General features: G+C 47.4%; 2 protein-coding genes across 6 annotated transcripts in view; one reads left to right on the top strand and one right to left on the bottom strand.

Annotated features, from left to right (window-relative positions):
* The window catches only part of Arvcf (ARVCF delta catenin family member), a 54,150-nt gene extending 36,014 nt beyond the window's left edge, over nt 1-18,136 (bottom strand). For all 5 annotated transcript variants that reach the window (XM_045132455.1, XM_045132457.1, XM_004670760.2 and 2 more), the window contains exon 1: nt 18,013-18,136. The gene's annotated coding sequence lies outside the window, so the exon portion shown is untranslated. The remainder of the gene's footprint in view (nt 1-18,012) is intronic.
* A 183-nt stretch (nt 18,137-18,319) lies between these two features.
* Tango2 (transport and golgi organization 2 homolog) overlaps nt 18,320-19,590 on the top strand; it is a 42,785-nt gene continuing 41,514 nt past the window's right edge. Inside the window, exon 1 of the mRNA XM_004670759.2 lies at nt 18,320-18,551. The gene's annotated coding sequence lies outside the window, so the exon portion shown is untranslated. The remainder of the gene's footprint in view (nt 18,552-19,590) is intronic.

Genomic DNA, 19,590 nt, shown 5'->3' with positions numbered 1-19,590 from the left:
CCTCATTGCCTGGCCTGGCTTGGCTATGCAAATTTGGTCAGATTGGAAAATGTGCAGGTATACCTCTGACTGGTGTCAGAATGACCTTCAAGCTGTCATGGTAGAGATAGGGCCCATAGAGAAGTAACTGTAGTAGAACCATTGCTACCTGGTCCAGATGGATGGAAGGTGGGAGTGGGCAAGAGAACTGGGAAATCCTGGCCAAGTTGGGTTTGGGCCTAAGCAACTGGAGGGAAGGGGCCCAGGGCTTCCCTCTCAGATTCAGGCGGACTCTAGTTGGAGATGTTGAAAGTCTACTGGATCCAAGAAATTCTACATGAGATAGTCTGGAGACAGGAGACCCAGTGGACAAAGAGTTAGGGGCAAATCCAACACCACCTCTAAAAAGTCCTCCCCTAGCCTCTAGAAAAGGAACCAACACATCCTCCCTGCTATCAACCATAGTGACTTTGGACAGGGCACAAAAGCCATAGCACTCAGAGTGAGCCCCAGGAAGAAGAATGAGTTTCCATCTCCTGGGAACAGTGCCCTGTCTGCATGCAGACTACCCTCAAGGGGAAGGCACTCCCTGCCGTAACCTTTCCCAAGCGAATCAGAGGAACAGGTGGCGCATGCCTTTGATCCGGCCAAGAATCTAGTCCACTCTGTCCAGGGAGGTTCCAGGTCTGCATTTTCCCTGGTCTGTCTTTGTCCTAGCTCCCACATGCCTTCTGGACAGCTCTGTCTCCTTTCAGGGCTCAGGGGGCAGTGCTTCCCAGAACCTAAGCTGGAGGTTACCTGGAAGCTCCTAACCCTTTCCCTGCTGGGAGCCAGCTCAGCTGAGGGTGCCAGTGACAGCAAGTCCAGACACTACCAACCTCCAGAAAAATGAAGAGTCCTGCTTCTATATCTAAATGGGACTATGGAAATGAACAGAGAGCTCTTTCTTTCCTTCCTCCCCACCTCCTCTTTTTTTTCAAGGCAGGGTTTCACTATGCAGTCTCTCAAGGTAGCCTCGAATTCATAGTGATCCTCCTACTTCTGCCTCCTGAGTGCGGAATTAAAGGCATGCGCCACCACGCCTAGCTCAGAGAGCTCTTTCTATCCCCACTCAGAACAGACTTTAGGTCCTGCAGTGCCCTGTCTTTCCCCTACCAACCCCACATAGTAAAGGGGCCTTCTGAGAGTAGGTTATTCTGCATCCAAGAGGCAGAAATATGTAGCGAGAAACACTACTTTTATTTTCTATTTTTATTATTCATCTGCATATGTATATATGCATGTATGGGCACATGTGTGCCACAGCTCTCACGTGGGGGTCTGAGGACAACCTCAACAACCTTGGGTAGTCTCTCTGTACAAAGACAGATTTTTTTTTTTTTTGAGGTAAGGTCTCACTCTAGCCCAGGTTAACCTGGAATTCACTATGTAGTTCCAGACTGGCCTCAAACTCACAGTAATCCTCCTACCTCTGCCTCCTGAGTGCTGGGATTAAAGGCATGCACCACCACAAACAGAGAGACAAACTCTACCTTGCCACTGTTGCTTAAGAGCTTCCAGATTCTCCTGGCTCTGTTTCCCACTACTGTAGGGAGAAGGGATTGCAGATGTGTGTGCGACTTTGTGCCTGGCTTTATGTAGGGACTGAGGATCAAACTCAGGTATTGGCAGGACTGTAAGCAAGCACCTTTAACCACTGAACCATCTCCCAACCCACTAGAAAACTTCTTTTTTTTTTTTTTTTGAGACTGGGTCCCATGTATCCCAGGCTGATCTTAAACTCATGTAGTTGAAGATGACCATGGACGCCTAGTTATTGTCTGTACCACCTAAGCATGTGCCACTATGTCTGGGTGATGTGCTGCTGGGGTTCAAACCTAGGGCTTTGTGCATGATTAGCAAACATTGTACTAACTGAGCTACATCTCTGGCCCTACTTAAGTTTTTTTTTTTTCCTTTCGTGTGTGTGTGTGTGTGTGTGTGTGTGTGTGTGTTACTGGGGACTGAAACCAGAGCCTCATATATACTAGGCAAATGCTCTGCTACTAAACTATACTCTTAGTCCTGTGTTGGGCTTTCCTCAAAAGCCAACCACAGGCCCATGCTACAACCATCACACATGTATACAACACCTGCACAGAGCACACCTGACAGGGACGCACAGATGGCCGCAGGTACTCCCGCAATGAACATCCACCTGTGCCCATGCGGCTTCTGCTACTTCACATGGAAAGCACACGGTGCATGGTCCAAAATTCCCAAAGCTCTTCATCAGAGGAAGAGGAATGAGGCTCAATCATTGTGCCATCTGCACTTTTGCTGCTTTCCTGACCCCAGGGAAGGACTCCCCCCACCCCAACCAAGTCTTCTAAGGCTACATCTAACTCCAGTTTCTGGTCTCATCAAGTCCCTGAGCTTATAAGGGGATAACATACACTGAGTAGCACCTAGGGTCCCTGCTATAAAAGGCCTGGGAAAGCTGCCTCCCCTGAATCACATGAGCACATCTGTTGGCACAGAGATAGGGAATTGTAGAAGACAGTGTTCAATAACTTGGGAACAGACCACAAGGAAATGAGCCATTGTAGTTAACCACAGTAAAGGCAATCAGCAGCAGAGAAGACACTGCCTAGACCAGCATGTGGTGGGAACAGAAGGAGAAACCAATCTGTTCTGCAGAACTGAGCAGAAAGTGATAGAGGTGACCAAGGAGGAAAGGGAGGAGAAATGGTAGACAGGGATTCCAAGAGCACATAGATAGGAATTCCTAGAGTGGGACAGCAGAAAGGGTCCCAACCATAGAGAAAGTCAAGACTGTACTCAATACAAGCCTCCAGTAGGTTTGTCTTCATTGGGTTTGGAACCTGGGTTGGGGTAAACTTTCTGTTCAGAAGAAGGTGTCCTCATCTCTTTATGTTGCTAGTAACAACACCATACACTAAGTAACAAAGAACAGAGGATGATTTGGGCTCATGATGATTCTGGTCTAAGATCAAGAGACTGCATCCTGGGCTAGAGAGATGGCTTAGAGGTTAAGGTGTTTGCCTGGGAAGCCTAATGACCCAGGTTTGATTCCCAAAAAAACCATATAAGCCAGATGCACATGGTGGTGCATGCATCTGGAGTTCATTTGCAGTGGCTCAAGTCCTGACACACCCATTCTCCCTCTTTCTCTCATAAATAAATAAATAAAAATAAACTCAACAAACAAAAAGACTACATCAAATTGTGGTCTTCTTGGCAGAATCAAAAGGTGGCACATGGGTAGAGACAGGGAGCACAAGAAACCTAAGCAACCATCTTTCTTTTTTTCATATTTTTATTTATTTATTTTTATTTTCAAGTAGAGAAAAGAGAGACAGACAGAATAGGCACAACAGGGCCTCCAGCTATTGCAAACCAACTCCAGATGCATGAGGCACTTTGTGTATCTGGCTTTATGTGGGTACTGGAGGAACTGAACTCAGGTAGTTAGGCTTTACAGGCAAGCCACTTAACTGCTGAGCTGTCTTTCCAGCCCTTTTTCTGTTTTTGTTTTTGTTTTTTTGGTTTTTTTTTTTTTGAGGTAGAGTCTCTCTCTAGCCCAGGCTGACCTGGAATTCACTATGTAGTCTCAGGGTGGCCTGAAATTCATGGTGATCCTCCTACCTCTGCTTCCCAAGTGCTAGGATTAAAGGCATGTACACCATGCCTGGCTGGGACAACCATATTTAAATCACAACAAGCAGAAAGTGAATTGTGAATATATCTTTTTTTTAAAATATTTGTTTATTTTTATTTATTTATTTGAGAGTGAGAGAGAGAGAGAGAAAGAGGCAGAGAGAGAGAGAAAATGGGTGCACCAGGGCGCACTGCAAACGAACTCCAGATGCGTGTGCCCCCTTTGCATCTGGCTAACGTGGGTCCTGGGGAATCAAGCCTGGAACCGGGGTCCACAGGCAAGTGCTTAACTGCCAAGCCATCTCTCCAGCCCAGTTATAGATATATCTCTTACCACTAGCATCATCAAGTTCCCATTTCTTCTGGCTTCCTAAATGTGACATTTCCACTTCATGGTTTAGGGAGGCTTGCCTGGACTTTGATACACTAGACTTATTGGGGTCTGGGTTACTTTTTAAATTTTTTTTTTTTTAATATAGGCTGGGCCGGGTGTGGTGGCACACACCTTTAATCCCAGCACTGGGAGGCAGAGGTAGGAGGATTGCTGTGAGTTGGAGGCTGCCCTAATACTACATAGTGAATTCCTGGTCAACTTGGGCTAAAGTGAGACCCTACCTTGGAAAACCAAACCAAACAAACAAACAAAAAATAAATAAAAAGAAGGGAATACTTACAAATTCATTCCATAAGATCAGCATGATCCTGATACCAAAGTCTGACAAAGACACTAGGAGAAACGCAAATTATAGGCCAATATCCCTTAAGAATACTGAAGCAAGGGGCCAGAGAGATGGGTCAGTGGCTAAGGTGCTTGCCTGCAAAACCTAAGGACTTAGGTTTAATTCCTTGGTGCCTACATAAAGCTACATGCACAAAGTGGTGTACCCATCTGGAATTTGTTTGCAGTGGCGGGAGACCCTGACATGCCCACACTCCTCACTCTCTTTCTTTCTGTGTCTTCCTCTTTCTCTCTGCCTTGCTCTCAAATAAAAATTAAATATTTTCTACACATATACACATTTTTTTTGTTTGTTTTTGTTTTTCGAGATAGGGTTTTGCTCTAGCCCAGGCTGACTTGGAGTTTACTATATAGTCTCAGAGTGGCCTCAAACTCACAGGGATCTGTCTACCTCTGCCTCCCAAGTGCTAGAGTTAAAGGCATGTACCACTACATTGTTAAAAAATGTTTTTTGTTTATTTTTATTTATTTATTTGAGAGTGACAGACAAAGAGATAGAGAGAGAGAGAAAGAGAGAGAAAAAATGGGTACACCAGGGCCTCCACACACTGCAAACGAACTCTAGATGCATGCGCCACCTTGTGCATCTGGCTTATGTGGGTCCTGGGGAATCGAGTCTTGAACCAGGGTCCTTAGGCTTCATAGACAAGTGCTTAACCACTAAGCCATCTCTCCAGCCCTTAAAATGTCTTTTTTTTTTTTTTTTTTTGGTTTTTCGAGGTAGGGTCTCACTCTGGCTCAGGCTGACCTGGAATTCGCTATGTAGTCTCAGGGTGGCCTCGAACTCTCGGCAATCCTCCTACCTCTGCCTCCCAAGGCTGGGATTAAAGGTGTGAGCCACCACGCCCGGCTAAAATATCTTTTAAAAAAATTTTTTTGCACGCCTTTAATCCCAGCACTCGGGAGGCAGAGGTAGGAGGATCTCCGAGAGTTCGAGGCCACCCTGAGACTACATAGCGAATTCCAGGTCAGCCTGAGCCAGAGTGAGACCCTACCTCGAAAAACCAAAAAAAAAAAAAAAAATTTTTTTGTTGCTGTTCATTTTTTATTTATTTAGGAGAGAGAGAGCGCGCGAGAGAGAGAATGGGCACGCCAGGGCCTCCAGCCACTGCAAACGAACTCCAGATGCGTGCACCCCCTTGTGCATCTGGCTAATGTGGGTCTTGGAGAATGGAGCCTTGAAACGGGGTCCTTTGGCTTTGCAGTCAAATGCCTTATCCACTAAGCCTTCTCTCCAGCACAAGTTGTAGTATATTTTTATCTTCTTTAAAAATGATATTTTAGGGCTGGAGAGATGGCTTAGCGGTTAAGCGCTTGCCTGTGAAGCCTAAGGACCCCGGTTCCAGGCTCGATTCCCCAGGTCCCACGTTAGCCAGATGCACAAGGGGGCACACGTGTCTGGAGTTCGTTTGCAGTGGCTGGAAGCCCTGGCGCGCCCATTCTCTCTCTTTCCCTCTATGTGTCTTTCTCTCTATGTCTGTCACTCTCAAATAAATAAATAAAAAATGAACCAAAAAAAAATTAAAAAAAAAAAAAGATATTTTAGGGGCTGGAGAGATGGCTTAGCAGTTAAGCGCTTGCCTGTGAAGCCTAAGGACCTCAGCTCAATTCCTCAGAACCCACATAAGCCAGATGTGTATATATATGTATATTTATTATATTTATAAGAAATTTTTAAATAAATAAAAAGGAAAAAAAAATATTTTTTAAAGCCTGCCAATGAGCTCGGAGTGGTGGTATATGCCTTTAATCCCAGGACTGGATAGGCAGGGATAGGAGGATCATTGTTAAGTTTGAGGCCACCCCAAGACTACAGAATGAATTCTAGGTCAGCCTGAGATAGAGGGAGACTTTTCCTTGATAAACCAAAACCAACCAAACAAAAGACCTGCCAAACCAGGTATGGTGGTGCATGCCTTTAATCCCAGCACTAGGAGGCAGAGGTAGGCAGATCGCTGTGAGTTTGAGGCCACCCTGAGACTATACAGTGAGTTCCAGGACAGCCTGAGCTAAGCTAGAGTGAGACCCTACCTTGAAAACACAAAACAAACAAACAAACAGAAAAAGCCTGCCAAGCTGGAGAGATGGCTTAAACTGTTAAGGTTCTTACCTGCGAAACCTAAGGACCCAGGTTCAATTCTCCAGTATCCACATAAAACAGATGTATAAGGTGGCACATGCATGTGGAGTTCATTTGCACTGGCATACCTATTCTCTCTATTTGCCTCTCTCTCTCAAATAAGTAAATAAGTAAATAAATGAAAATAATAATAATAGTTACTAAAAAAGAAAAAAGCCTGCCACCATGTCAAGAACATAAGGTCTGACCAGGAAACACAAGACCCTTTTGGCCTCTGCTGGATTACAAGCCAGAGTTGGGTAGCAGACTATAAGATGTACTCCAGCATATCTACCATATAAGGAAACAAGGCTGAGCAGCTAGCCAACAATGCCCAGGCCAACACAACACAGCTCCTGAGCCTGGGCAGGAATCTGAGTGCCTTCTAGAGAAAGGCCTGGAGAACCCTCAGAACAAAGACCTCATCAACAAGCCTACAGCAGGATTAGAGGTTCTGTCTTGGGACATGGACATTTAGGATAGCCAGGGACTGGCTCACCCAGGCAAGCTGCAGAGCTGAAGTGAACCTGGATGAGAAAAGTGGCTGGTGCTGATACAGGGATCTGGTGGGGTGGGGATGCTTTCACCCACAGTGAGAGTGAGGAGGTCGGGGAATAACTGCAGAAGAACCAGCCAGGCCCAGTGTGGGAGCTTCTTCAGCCCTGGTATTGCCCTCCACTAGCTGTAGGTAGTGAAGGAGCAGTTTACCAGGGCAATGATGGCCATGCTATATATTGTACCCCAAGGTTCATGGCTCAAGAACCCTCCCAAGGTGCAGACTATTCAGGACACTGTCACAGAGCAACCCTCCCCCTTGTGTAAAACACCAAGTCTCTACTGAAAACCTATGATGGAGGGGGGCAGGGCAGGGTAGTCATGAGCCCTAGGGGTGTAACATCTGCTGCTGTATGGCTAAATGTATATACTATGCTCACCAAACTGTCTGGTAAGTACTTCTCTTAATGTTTATAACTATATGTTAATGCTACTCTTATTTTTGGTGAGAGAAGCTTCTTTTCAGATGGTGGTGACCTTGGGATGACTCAGAAGGCACCATAGTGCTAAGAAGTGACAGAGGAGTGCTCAACTGAAATATCTCTATCACACCTTTCAAAGCTCAGGGTCCACTGCAGAAGAAGTAGAGGAAAGAATTTAAGAGCCAAAGGAAGGGTAGGACTCCTTACAAGGCACTCCTCCAGACACAAAATGGCCTGATATCCATGACCTCACAGTGCCTGGCACTACCTACATAAAACCATCATAACAGGAGATAAATAAAATAAGAGAGAGTAAGGGAGAGGGGGAGGGGATATGATGGAGAGTAGAGTTGTGAAGGGGAAAGTGGGGGGGGAGAGGGAGTTATGTTTTATTGTCTATAACTAAGGAAGTTGTCAATAAAAAATATTTTTTTAAAAACCCACAAAATCTCTGGAAGTCCCTGGTTCTGAAGACTGTTCATGAGCACAAAGGGGCCATAGATTGTTGCTAGAACATTTTCAGTGCCAGGGATGGGATATCTTCCAATGAGTTGTTGGCCAGGGAGGTCCCTGATGTGCCCAAAACATTATAGGCCATTGCTGAGGCCCTTGGTTTCCCACCAGGAATAGATAGTAAGACCCTATTGCTGAAGACTCCACATACTTGGGCTGCAAGGCCACTGAAAAATCCTGCTGGAACTGAGCTGATAACCTCCTCCATGTAGGCCAGCTGACAGAAAGCTGTAATAAGCCATTGTGCATGCAGTTCAATGGGAGAAAGAGAAATCACCAGTGAAGATACTCAACAGTGGACACTGCAAGCTTTATATTTGGCCAGCCAGGCCAAATGAGCCAACGTGTGCAATAGTGGCACGTTTGTTATGGGAGAAACCAACTGCCCTCTAATTGAACTGGAGGCCTGCTCCATGGGAGGGAATAAATACCTGACACTGAAAACTTAAAACACGGGTAGTCATGAGCCCTAGGGGTCTGCTGTTATCTGGCTAAATGTATATACTATGCTTATCAAACTGTCCAGTAAACACTTCTGTCGATGTTCACACCCTTACATTAATGCTACTCTCACTTTAGGTAGAGAATCTTCTCTTTTCATTTTTTTTTTTTTTTTTCGAGGTAGGGTCTCACTCTGGCTCAGGCTAACCTGGAGTTCACTATGTAGTCTCAGGGTGGCCTCGAACTCTCTGATCCTCCTACCTCTGCCTCCCAAGTGCTGGGATTAAAGGCGTGAGCCACCACGCCCGGCTGAATCTTCTCTTTTCAGATGGCAGTGCCCTTGGGACGACTCAGAAGGTATTATGGTGATGGAAAGAAATGCCTGTAGTGCTCAGCACTGCAATATCTCTATCATACCTTTCAAGAATCAGGGCCTAATGTGGAAGAGGTGGCGGAAAGAATGTAAGAGCCAAAGGAAGGGCAGGACTCCATACAACGTGCTCCCTCCAGACACCAAATGGCCTGGATATATATGGCCTCACAGTGCCTGATACTCCCTGCATTAGACCCCAGGCAGGAGGAGCAGGTGAGACTTGTTATCTGTGCCTACTGGCCGGGGGACTGTGCTACCCAGTGTTTAGGAAAGGCCCCCTGCAGCATCCCCTGTTCTCTCAGAAGTTGCAATATGTTGCCAAGGATCTTAGAACTTCTTGCCCCTTCCTGTCCTTATGTCAGAGTCCAGTACCTCCAGCCACCTGCTGGCCTCCTCCCTCATCCTATCATCCCCCCTCCTGTGGACCTATCTTCTCCATGTGCTGTATGCCCTTTCCTCTCATCCTCTCTTCCCATCCTGCATCTCTCTCTCCAGGCCCTTATACTATGACTCGCCTTCACCCTCCTCCTTACCCCCACTCTTGCTTCCATATCTCCCTGTCAGGCTTCTGGACAGGACTCAGCACTCACTAACCATAATGAGACATGGTGCAATTGCCACCCCATCATGGGCTTCTATGTGGGGTAAGAGCAGGAACTTTCAGCTGTGTTCATAGGATCTTCTACTGTGGAGCTATCACTCTCACTACCAGGGTCCCTCTATGACACATTTGGGAGATGACCATTAGCATGGCCTCAGATGTCCCTACCTACCTCCAGGGACAAGTCAATGGGGCAAGGCTGATCCCAGGGTACTTGAAATAACCCAAGGAGTGGGGCTACTTCACATGTGCCTACCAGTGGACCTAGGCCCCATTTGACAAAAGATGAGCAGGGGATAACTAGGGGTCTCTCTTTGAGGATGACATGTGGCTCCCCAGTATGTCTGACTTCCCAAAATGGCTCTATCCTCTTTCAGGTCCCCAGGGACACTGTGCACAGATGTGGCCCTATTCTCTCTCAAAAGAAGGGCTGTCATGGGTCCTACAACAGGGTGCATTTTTAGGCCTCAAGGGTGTCTGGTCCTCTCCACAAAGGTCTTCCCCAAACACACACTCACTCACTCACACACACACACACACACACTCCTACCTGCTGTTGTGAGAGGGTGGGGTTCTCCCCAGAAAAAAAGTTCATGCAACATTTGGTGTCTGAACAGGACCTGACAGAAGTAAGGATGAGTTTGGGAGGAGCAGCTGCATAGCTCTTGTGTTAGAGAGTAGGATATGCAACTAAGGAACTTTTTGAGCGGGAGCATCCACAGAGGACAACTATATATGACCATCCTCCCCATGCAGGGTACGGTGGTATGGTAGTGTGCCTTCTTGTCAGGGTTGATGCATAGGCCCTGCTATGGATGTGGTAAGCCATTAAAAGTGTCTATAGGAGGAAACCCAGGGTGGTGGTCTTCCTCTAAGAGGTATGGGGTGGCATGCTTGCTTGATAAATCAGGTCTACTACATGAATATGAGATGTCCTTAAAAAAAAACAAAAAACTGAAAGTTGGGCCAGGCATGGTGGCACATACCTTTAATCCCAGCACTCGGGAGGCAGAGGTAGGAGGTGTGCCCTGAGTTCAAGGCCACCCTGAGACTACATAGTGAATTCCAGGTCAGTCTGGGCTAGAGCAAGACCCTACCTCAAAAAACCAAAAAAATAAAAATAAAAAAATGCAAGGTTGAAATGAAAGTTGGGCTGAAGAGATGGCTTAATGGTTAAGGTGCTTGTCTGCAAAGCCAAGGAACCCAGGTTTGATTTTCTAGTAACCATGTAAAGCCAGATGTACAGGTGGCCCAAGTAGCTGGAGTCCCCTCTCCCTCATGACTGTCTTTCACTAAGACCTTGCTATGAAGCAAGACCTACCTGGCTTCCAACTTACCATATAGACCAAGCTAACCTCACACATGAAATCCTTCTCTCTGCCTCCTGAGTGCAAGGATTGCAAACAGGCACCCCCACCCCTGGTTCTATTTTCCTCCCTTCATATTGAAAAAAAAAAAAAAAAAGCTTAAGGTCTATAGCAAATGCTAAAATACCAGTGAGTAGCAAGTAAGAGACAAGAGTGTTGAAAAGTTGCCTTGGAGGAGGCAGCTGCTGTTGGTAGTAATAAGATATGTGACTGAACAGAAGACAGCTCAGAGGGAACTTGGTTATGTGAAGGAAGAATTTTTAAAAAGGAAATTATTTATATATATATATATATGTATATATATATATATATATACACACACATATGTACATATAGATAGATAGACATCGATAGATAGATAGATAGATATACACACATATATATAAATTTCTTTAGGCTTTTCAAGGTAGGGTCTCACTCTAGCCCAGGCTGACCTGGAATTCACTATGTAATCTCAGGGTGGCCTTGAATTCATGGTGATCCTCTTACCTCTGCCTCTCGAGTGCTGAGATTAAAGGCATGCCTCACCACACCCAGCTTATAGTATGTACATATATATGTGTGTATGTGCACATATACGTACATATATATATACACATACATATATATAAATATATATAGTTACATATATATATATATATATGTATATGCATAGATATGGTCTCACTCTAGTCCAGACTGACCTAGGATTCACTATGTAATCAGGGTAGCCTTGAACTCACGGCAAGCCTCCTACCTCTGTCTTCCAAATGCTGGGGAATAGAACCTGGGTCCTTTGTCTTTGCAGGCAAACACCTTAACCAGTGAGTGAGTGTGTGTGTATGCATATATACATACATACATACATGCATACATATATATATAACGTATGCATGCATGTATGTATGTATATATGCATACACACACACAATTTTTTTTATTTGCAAACAGAGAAATACAGAGTATGACAGATACAGAAAGAATGGGTGCACCAGGGCCTCTAGCCACTGCAAATGAACTCCAGATGTCTTTTCGTGCATTCAAATTTACATGGGTACTGGATATCAAACTCAGGCCATCAAGCTTTGCAAGCAAGTGCACACAAGATGGTGCATGTGTCTGGAGTTCAACTGCACTGGCTGGAGGCCCTGGAATGCCCACTCTCTTTCATAAAAATAAAAATAAAATAAAGTTTAAAAATTTTAAAAAGGAGAGGCACATGCATTAGCCTCCGATTTGGTGACTCTACTAATAAATTAGATAAAAGGGAGGATGTGTTTGTTACCTTTCCCTTTTTGGCATCTAGCCTAAAGGGAATGAGAGTACAAGTGGTATTGCAGAGACCCTCCTGGGACCCAAAACTTGGAACCCATGGTAAGAATCAGATAGTTAGGAAGGAGAAGATGAAGGAAAGTATGGAAGATACCTCCCAGATCTGACCTTTAACAGAGAGGAAGAAAAATCTGGGATTACCATGCAGAGGGGGCCTTAATGGTTTGGTAAAAGAGATTATGGTGATTATGAAATCTTCAGTGCCTGAACTGCTTGAACTAAGAAAAACCTTCAGACAAGCAGTGAAAGCCTCTCATAGCCAGGTTTGTGAGGCTGTAGGCTCTGGGAGCAGATGGATCAGACTAAATGTTGCAGAAGCTGACCAAATAAGTAATATAACTATCCAGCCCTTCTTCAGGCAAAGGAGGCATAACCTATGGTAATATGAGGTAATAAGTCCCTGAAGAATTGGTCTATATGAGCCATTAGGGACACCTGGTTATTGTAGATGGAAGCATCCATGAGTACCAAAAGACAACAGAAGAGGGCAATCTTACTGAGGAAACTGAGCAGGAAGAAGTGGTATCTGATGACCAGTTCACTGGGTCTGATAGGACTGTACTTAACAGAGTTAAGAATTTAACTGGATGGGCTGGAGGGATGGCTTAATGGTTGTGGCGCTTGCCTATAAAGCCAAAGGACTCAGGTTCAATTCCCCAGGACCCACATAAGCCAGATGCACAGGGTAGCGTTTGCAGCGGCTAGAGGCCCTGACAGGCCCATTTGCTCTCTCTCTCCCCCCATTTCTCTGTGAACTTAATAAATAAAAAATAAATATTTTTTTAAAAAAGAAATTAACCAGAGCTGGGCATGGTGGTGTTTGCCTTTAATCCCAGCACTTGGGAGGCAGAGGTAAGAAGGACTGCTGTGAGTTTGAGGCCACCCTGAGGCTACAGAGTGAATTCCAGGTCAGTTTAGAATACAGTGAGACCCTACCTCAAAAAAAAAAAAAAAAAAAAAAGGGCTGGAGAGATGGCTTAGCGGTTAAGTGCTTGCCTGTGAAGCCTAAGGACCCCGGTTCGAGGCTCGGTTCCCCAGGTCCCACGTTAGCCAGATGCACAAGGGGACACACGTGTCTGGAGTTCGTTTGCAGAGGCTGGAAGCCCTGGCGCGCCCATTCTCTCTCTCTCCCTCTATCTGTCTTTCTCTCTGTGTCTGTCACTCTCAAATAAATACATAAAAAATGAACAAAAAAAATAAAAAAAAGGAAAAAGAATAAAGAAAGAAAATAAATTAATTCAAGGCTAGAGAGATGGTGCAACAGTTGAAGGCACTTGCTTGCTAACAAAGCTGATAGCCAGAGTTAGATTCTCCAGTACCCATGTACAGCTCCACAGAAACAAGGAGGAAACACTACTTCCTGCCTCAGCAAGTAGCCTTTGACCCATTCCAAACTCTTCGTACATCCATCCCAGGGACATTGCCAGAGCATTCATGTCATAAAAATGAAAAGGATTATTGCTGAAGACTCCACAGACTTGGGCTGCAAGGCCACTGAGAAACCCTGCTGGAACTGAACTGATAACCTCCTCCATGTAGACCAGCTGACAGAAAGCTAGAAGAAGCCATTCTGCATGCAGTTCAATGGGAGAGAGAGAAATCACCAGTGAAGGTACTCAACAGGGAACACTGAAAGCCTTATATTTGGCCAGCCAGGCCAAATGAGCCAATGGGTACAATAGTGGCATGACTGTCATGGTAGAAACCAACTGCCCTGTAATTGGACTGGAGGCCTGCTCCATGGGAGGGAATATATCCCTGACACTAAAAACCTAAAACAAGGGTAGTCATGAGCCCTAGGGGTATAACATCTGCTGCTGTCTGGCTAAATGTATATAGTATGCTCATCAAACTGCCCAGTAAGTGCTTCTCTTAATGTTTATACCTATGTATTAATGCTACTCTCACTTTTAGTAGAGACCTTCTCTTTTCAGATGGCAGTGATCTTGGGATGACTCAGAAGGCATCATGGTGCTGGGAAGAAGTGACAGGAGTGCTTAAAACTGCAATATCTCTATCACATCTTCTAAGGCTCAGGGTCTATTCTGGAGGTAGTGGAAAGAATGTAAGAGCCAAAGGAAGGGTAGTACTCCTTACAACATGCTCCACCCAGACACAAAATGGCCTGGATATCCATGACCTCACAGTGCCTGACACTACCTACACAAGACCATCATACTAGGAGGAAAAGATCATGACATCAAAATAAAGAGAGACTGATTGAGAGGGGGAGGGGATATGATGGAGAATGGAGTTTCAATGGGGAAAGTGGGGGAAGGGTGGGCATTACAATGGGATATTTTTTATAATCATGGAAGTTGTTAATAAAAAAAATTTGAAGGCCGGGTGTGGTGGCACACACCTTCAATCCCAGCACAAGAAGGCAGCGGTAGGAAGATCACTGTGAGTTCGAGACTGCCCTGAGAGTACTTAGTGAGTTCTAGGTCAGCCTGGGCTAGATTGAGAGACCCTACCTTGAAAAAAGAAAAATGAAAAGGATGACACAGATAAGTGGGGGAAGTGGCTGTGGAAGGAGGCATCCCTGGGACGGGGTATAGATAATTAAAGGTAATTCCCTTTTGCAGCTTGCTGGTCTGGCTATGTGACTGGCCCTTTAGCCAGGGCCATGCTGTGCCCCACGGTCAGCTTTGTGGTTGGGTCGATAACATTGTACCAGAGCTTTAGAACTTCCCCAGAGTAGGAATAGGCAGGTGCTGGTAGTGTCCCAGAAAAGACTGGTTGTTTGAGCAAGTCCCCAATGGTACAAACTGAATCCATGGCAGGGATAGGTCAGACTGAGCAAGCTGAGCAGGTGGCTTAGGGCCATGTGGACCAAGCAAGGATCAGGAAGACTTACTTAAAAGTATGGTCAGCCAGCTTGAGTTCCATTCCCTAGTACCCACGTAAGCCCAATGCACAAAGTGATGCATGCATTTGGAGTTTGGTTACAGTGGCAAGAGGCCCTGGTGTACCCATACTGTCTCTTGCTCTCTCTGTATCTGCCTCTTCCTATCTGCCTCAAATAAATTTTAAAAAAATATTTAAAGTGAAAAAACATATGGTGAGCACTGACTGCAGTGCTGCAGTACTACAGCCCTACATGGGTTTTCCCAGGTCCTGTTTGTGAGCAGAAGCCAGACTGGATGCCAGTGGGTTGGAACATGTCCTTCTGTAACTCATAAGTAAGCACAGAGTTAGAATTCCCCTCAGTCATGGAGCAGGGCAAGCTCAAAGTCAAGGATACCGACCATAACAAAGCCACTGCTCTAGGCCCATCATGAAAATACATCTATTGCTACTATGGAAAATGAGGTCCAGCCCATGTTTGGAAACCCAAAGGCAGCACCTGGGATAGTTTCAGGGATACTTTTTGTTGTTGTTGTTGTTTTGTTTTTGTTTTTCAAGGTAGGGTCTCACTCTAGCTCAGGCTGACATGGAATTCACTATGTATTCTCAGGGTGGCCTCGAACTCATGGTGATCCTCCTACCTCTGCCTCCACCACACCTGGCTTAGCTTCAGGGATATTCTTATCTGCTGCTGTCTTGCTGTGCCTGGGCTTCACTACCCCACCACAGGGCTCTCAGGGCTCTCAAGGTGTTTAAGAAGCACTGTGGGACTCCCAGAGGCCTTGCCCAGGGCTCCCTGACTTCCTCCAAAGCCTTGACACACAACCCAGATGAAGCCGAGCTCTAGTCTTTTAGCTGGGTACCTGGAGAAGGCTTCCAGCCCACAGTGTGTGTGTGTGGGGGGATGACTGGCAGTGCAGGAATTGGATTCTGGACTGCTGCCATAGCAGTGCCCCCTGCCCTCTGGTGGCCATATTGAGGCCTAACTGCTTCGCTAGAGGCTGGAGTGGGCCATCTTCCAACTTTGCTCTTAATTTCCTAGTCTGAAACAGACCATGATATTCAGTCCCTCAGATGGGACGTTTATGGAGAGATCCCTGATCCCATATCCTCCTAATTCTGATGCTCCTAAAGAGCAGCCCGAGATTTCATCTATTTAAGTGGAAGTCTCTGGCAAAAAAGCAGCCAAGGATGGTGGCTCATGCCTTTAATCCCAGCACTTGGGAGGCAGAGGTAGGAGGACTGCCATGAACTCAAAACCACCCTGAGACTACAGAGTGAATTCCAGGTTAGCATGGACTAGAGTGAGACCCTACCTCGGGAGGAAAAAAAAAAACAAAAACAAAAACAAAATAATGCAGAAATCCTCACTTAGCAGAAGGTATTGTTCCACAGTAGAATCTTTCATGACCCACCTGGTAACCTGCAGTGCTATCTTGGTCAACAAACAGGTCCTCATGTCTGTGTAGAAAAGTCATGAGGGCAGCAAAGCAAGGAGCCAGGTAGGTACTGGCTTGACTGTACTCAGGTGAACCCTCACCACAGTGAATACTCCGTAGCCAGCCATGTGCTGGGTCCAAGCTTAAGGTGAGTGTGTGAGTCCCTAACTGCAGGCATCTCAGACAGAATGTGACACAGCTAGGAATCCTTGCCTTTTTAAACCCCCAACACCTGCACCACCTATTCAGGAACAGAATGATCACAACCCCAGCATGCTGGGGAAGACACTCCCAACTGTCCCAGTGCCCAGCACTATTCCAGGCCCAAAGATCCCTAGACCACACGGCAGGCAGCACCTGCTCAGGATGTACCAGATTTCTGATTTCAGATTTAGATCCTGAAGGAGAGGCACAGTAGCTAGGGTCATCCTGGGGCTAGAGGCTTCCAGTGCATAGCTGGCCCTGTACAGCGGCGGGGGGGGGGGGGGGGGGAGACATGCCACAAACAGGCATTTTGCTCATCGACCCCACTCCCTAGCTTTATAAATGCTGACATGTGTCTTGCAGAGTGATGAGTAGCCACAGCAGGTTGTTAGCCTACAACAGTAAGACCCTAGCCTGCCTGTCAACATGAATAGGAATGTTTTTCTTTTCTGACACTGTTTCAAAAAAATGAATTTTATTTATTTATTTGAGAGAGAGAAAGGGAGAAAGAGAGAAAAAAGAAAGAGAGAGAGAATGGTCGCACCAGGGCATCCAGCCACTGCATATGAACTCCAGACGCATGCGCCCCTTTGTGCATCTGGCTTACTTGGGTCTTGGAGAATCCAACCAGGATCCTTTGGCTTTGCAGGCAAACGCCTCTCTCTCCAGCCCTTTTCCTGTCATTTTACGGTTAAATGTATGCATCCAATAGTTAACTATTTAAAAATTAAAATAGGAAAGCCAAGGAACTCAAACCTCCTGTCCAGGGCAACTCCTCAGCAAACCAGAGCTAAGTAGTGCTTAGAGTGGCCAGAACTGTGTCCTACGAGGGAAAGGGGTGCAGGGGTATATGGGGAAGAGGCCCAGGCTGGGACACAAGGCAGGGATCCCAGCAGCGTGTCTTCTCTCATGCTTAAGGCTGTAGGAGCAGCACCTTGAGGGAACATTGCCCCTAAGCCCGGTGGTGCACCAGCGCTTCCCAGTGGCCCGCCGTCCCAGGAAAGTTCCCGGGCATCGCCACTCCTCTGGCCCTCGGAAAGTTTCAATGTCCGCCGGGCCCCAGTTTCCAGGCGCCGCCGACTCGTCGGGAAGACAAGAATGTGGAGCTGGTCGCGCAGGGTTGGGACGAACTATGCGGGTCGCCTGGCCAAGTCGGGCAGGGCCCTGAGGCTGCGCACAAAGGGACCCGCCCCCGGTGACTTCGGTTTAGGGAGTGGAAACGCGGTGCCACATAGGCACCGGCGGAGCAGAGCTGGCTTCCGACATCCCACCCTCATCCCCTCACCTGGACCTTGACTGCGAACCCAAGACCCTGTACCCGTCCAAGCCCGTCTCAACCCAGACTCCGGGACCCAGCCCCCATTGGCAACCTAGATCCCGCCCCAATCCAGGACGCTGGCGCCAGGCCCTGCAGCCGGACCCGCCCACCGGCCCGAGCTTACCGCGAGCGCGGCCTCCGCCCCCACACGGGCGTCCCCGGGTCTCTCCAGCGCACGGCGCGGCCCCAGTTCCCGGGGTTACAACTTCAGCAGACGAGGAGCGCGAATCCGTCCCTCCCGACCCGAGTGCAAAGCCCCAGCCGGCCCTCCCGCCCCTCCCGCGGCCCGTGCGCAAAGCGGACCCGGCCGGCTTCGAGGCCTGCGCCCGCCCCATCCGACACGAGTTTCCTCATTGGTCTAGAGACCCGGCGCGTCCCGCCAGCCGGCGCCGATTGGATGGACGCGCAGAGACTGCGGCTGGCCGTTGGGCGCCTGCTGTGTCAGTCCTGGCCGAAGACAGGCCTCCACGCGGAGGGGATGAAGTAGGGCACCTGCCGGGAACGCTGCGGCGCCCGCTAACGCCGGGAGTTCGGGACTGCCCCCTCCAGGACGCCTTCCGAGATGTCCCCACGACTGTCGGGCCCAAAACGGGGACTCGCATGGCCAGCGACATTTACCTAGATTGCGGCTGCATTGTCTCCATCACCACCTCCAGTCTACAGGTATCCTTGGTCCCCGCTCCCTGTCAACTAATTTTATTTATCATACAACCCGCAAAGGAGAGTTCGGCTACTACGCCTATTTTACAGATAGGAAAGAAACTGAGGCCTGGGAGGTTCTCGCTAGTTTAAGTGACCAGGGTATGGAATAAGGCCCTCGAGTCCAGGAGCTTTCCCACTCTCACCCCCCCCCCCCCCCGGAGTCCCTGCAGCAAGGGCGAGGTTGCATCCTTATCTTAACGAGGCTGGCAAAGAATGGGGGCCCGCAGTTTCCTAGGGCACGAACGAATTCCTGTTAAACCCAGGGTTGCCTCTCCCATCAGACCCGTTATCTACAGCCCCTTTGGGTGTTCCCCGCACTAGAGGGCCTCCCCTTTATCACCTCCGGTGCATTGACCGAGTTCTTAGCCTGAGAAGGGAGAAACATGCTCTTATCTGTGCACTGCATCCTGGTGTTCCTCTATGTCCCCACTCTATTTCTAGCGCTCTGCTTGAAGTGGAGAACACTCTGGGACCAGCCACAGCCTGTAGAGACTAACACACAGGTGGCATTTCCTTTCCAGGTATAGAACACCAATCTGTTTCTGCAGGGGCGTGGGACACACATGGGGCTGTAACTCTAGGTAGTGAAGGGGAACTAGCAGGGATGCTATCCGGGGGGCCGTGGGGAGCCTGGATGCATTTGTAAGTGAGCAACTTCTGGGCTGTCTGCATACTCCAAGGCTCTTTAACAGACAGTACAGGGTGAGGAAGGCACCCAGAACTCATTCTTCATCCAACTATGCAGAATCCAATGTACTTGCTCAGCAATAGTTGCTTAGTCAGAACAAAGAAAACAAAATTACCTGGAACAAGAAGTCACCTAAGGTTGGTTGTAGTGATGTTTGCCTTTAATCCCAGCATTTGGGAGGCTGAGGTAGGATTGTAGGATTGCTATGAGTTTGAGGCCACCCTAAGACTACCTGAGACTACCGAGTAGATTTCATGTCAGCCTGGGCTAGAGTGAGACCCTACCCCGAAAAGAAAAACTCACTTAAAAGCT

This window comes from Jaculus jaculus, chromosome 13 (genome assembly GCF_020740685.1).
Source record: "Jaculus jaculus isolate mJacJac1 chromosome 13, mJacJac1.mat.Y.cur, whole genome shotgun sequence".
Lineage (NCBI taxonomy): Eukaryota > Metazoa > Chordata > Mammalia > Rodentia > Dipodidae > Jaculus > Jaculus jaculus.
The sequence above is the reverse complement of the archived record's forward strand: the minus strand, read 5'-3'. Positions and strand labels throughout refer to the sequence as shown.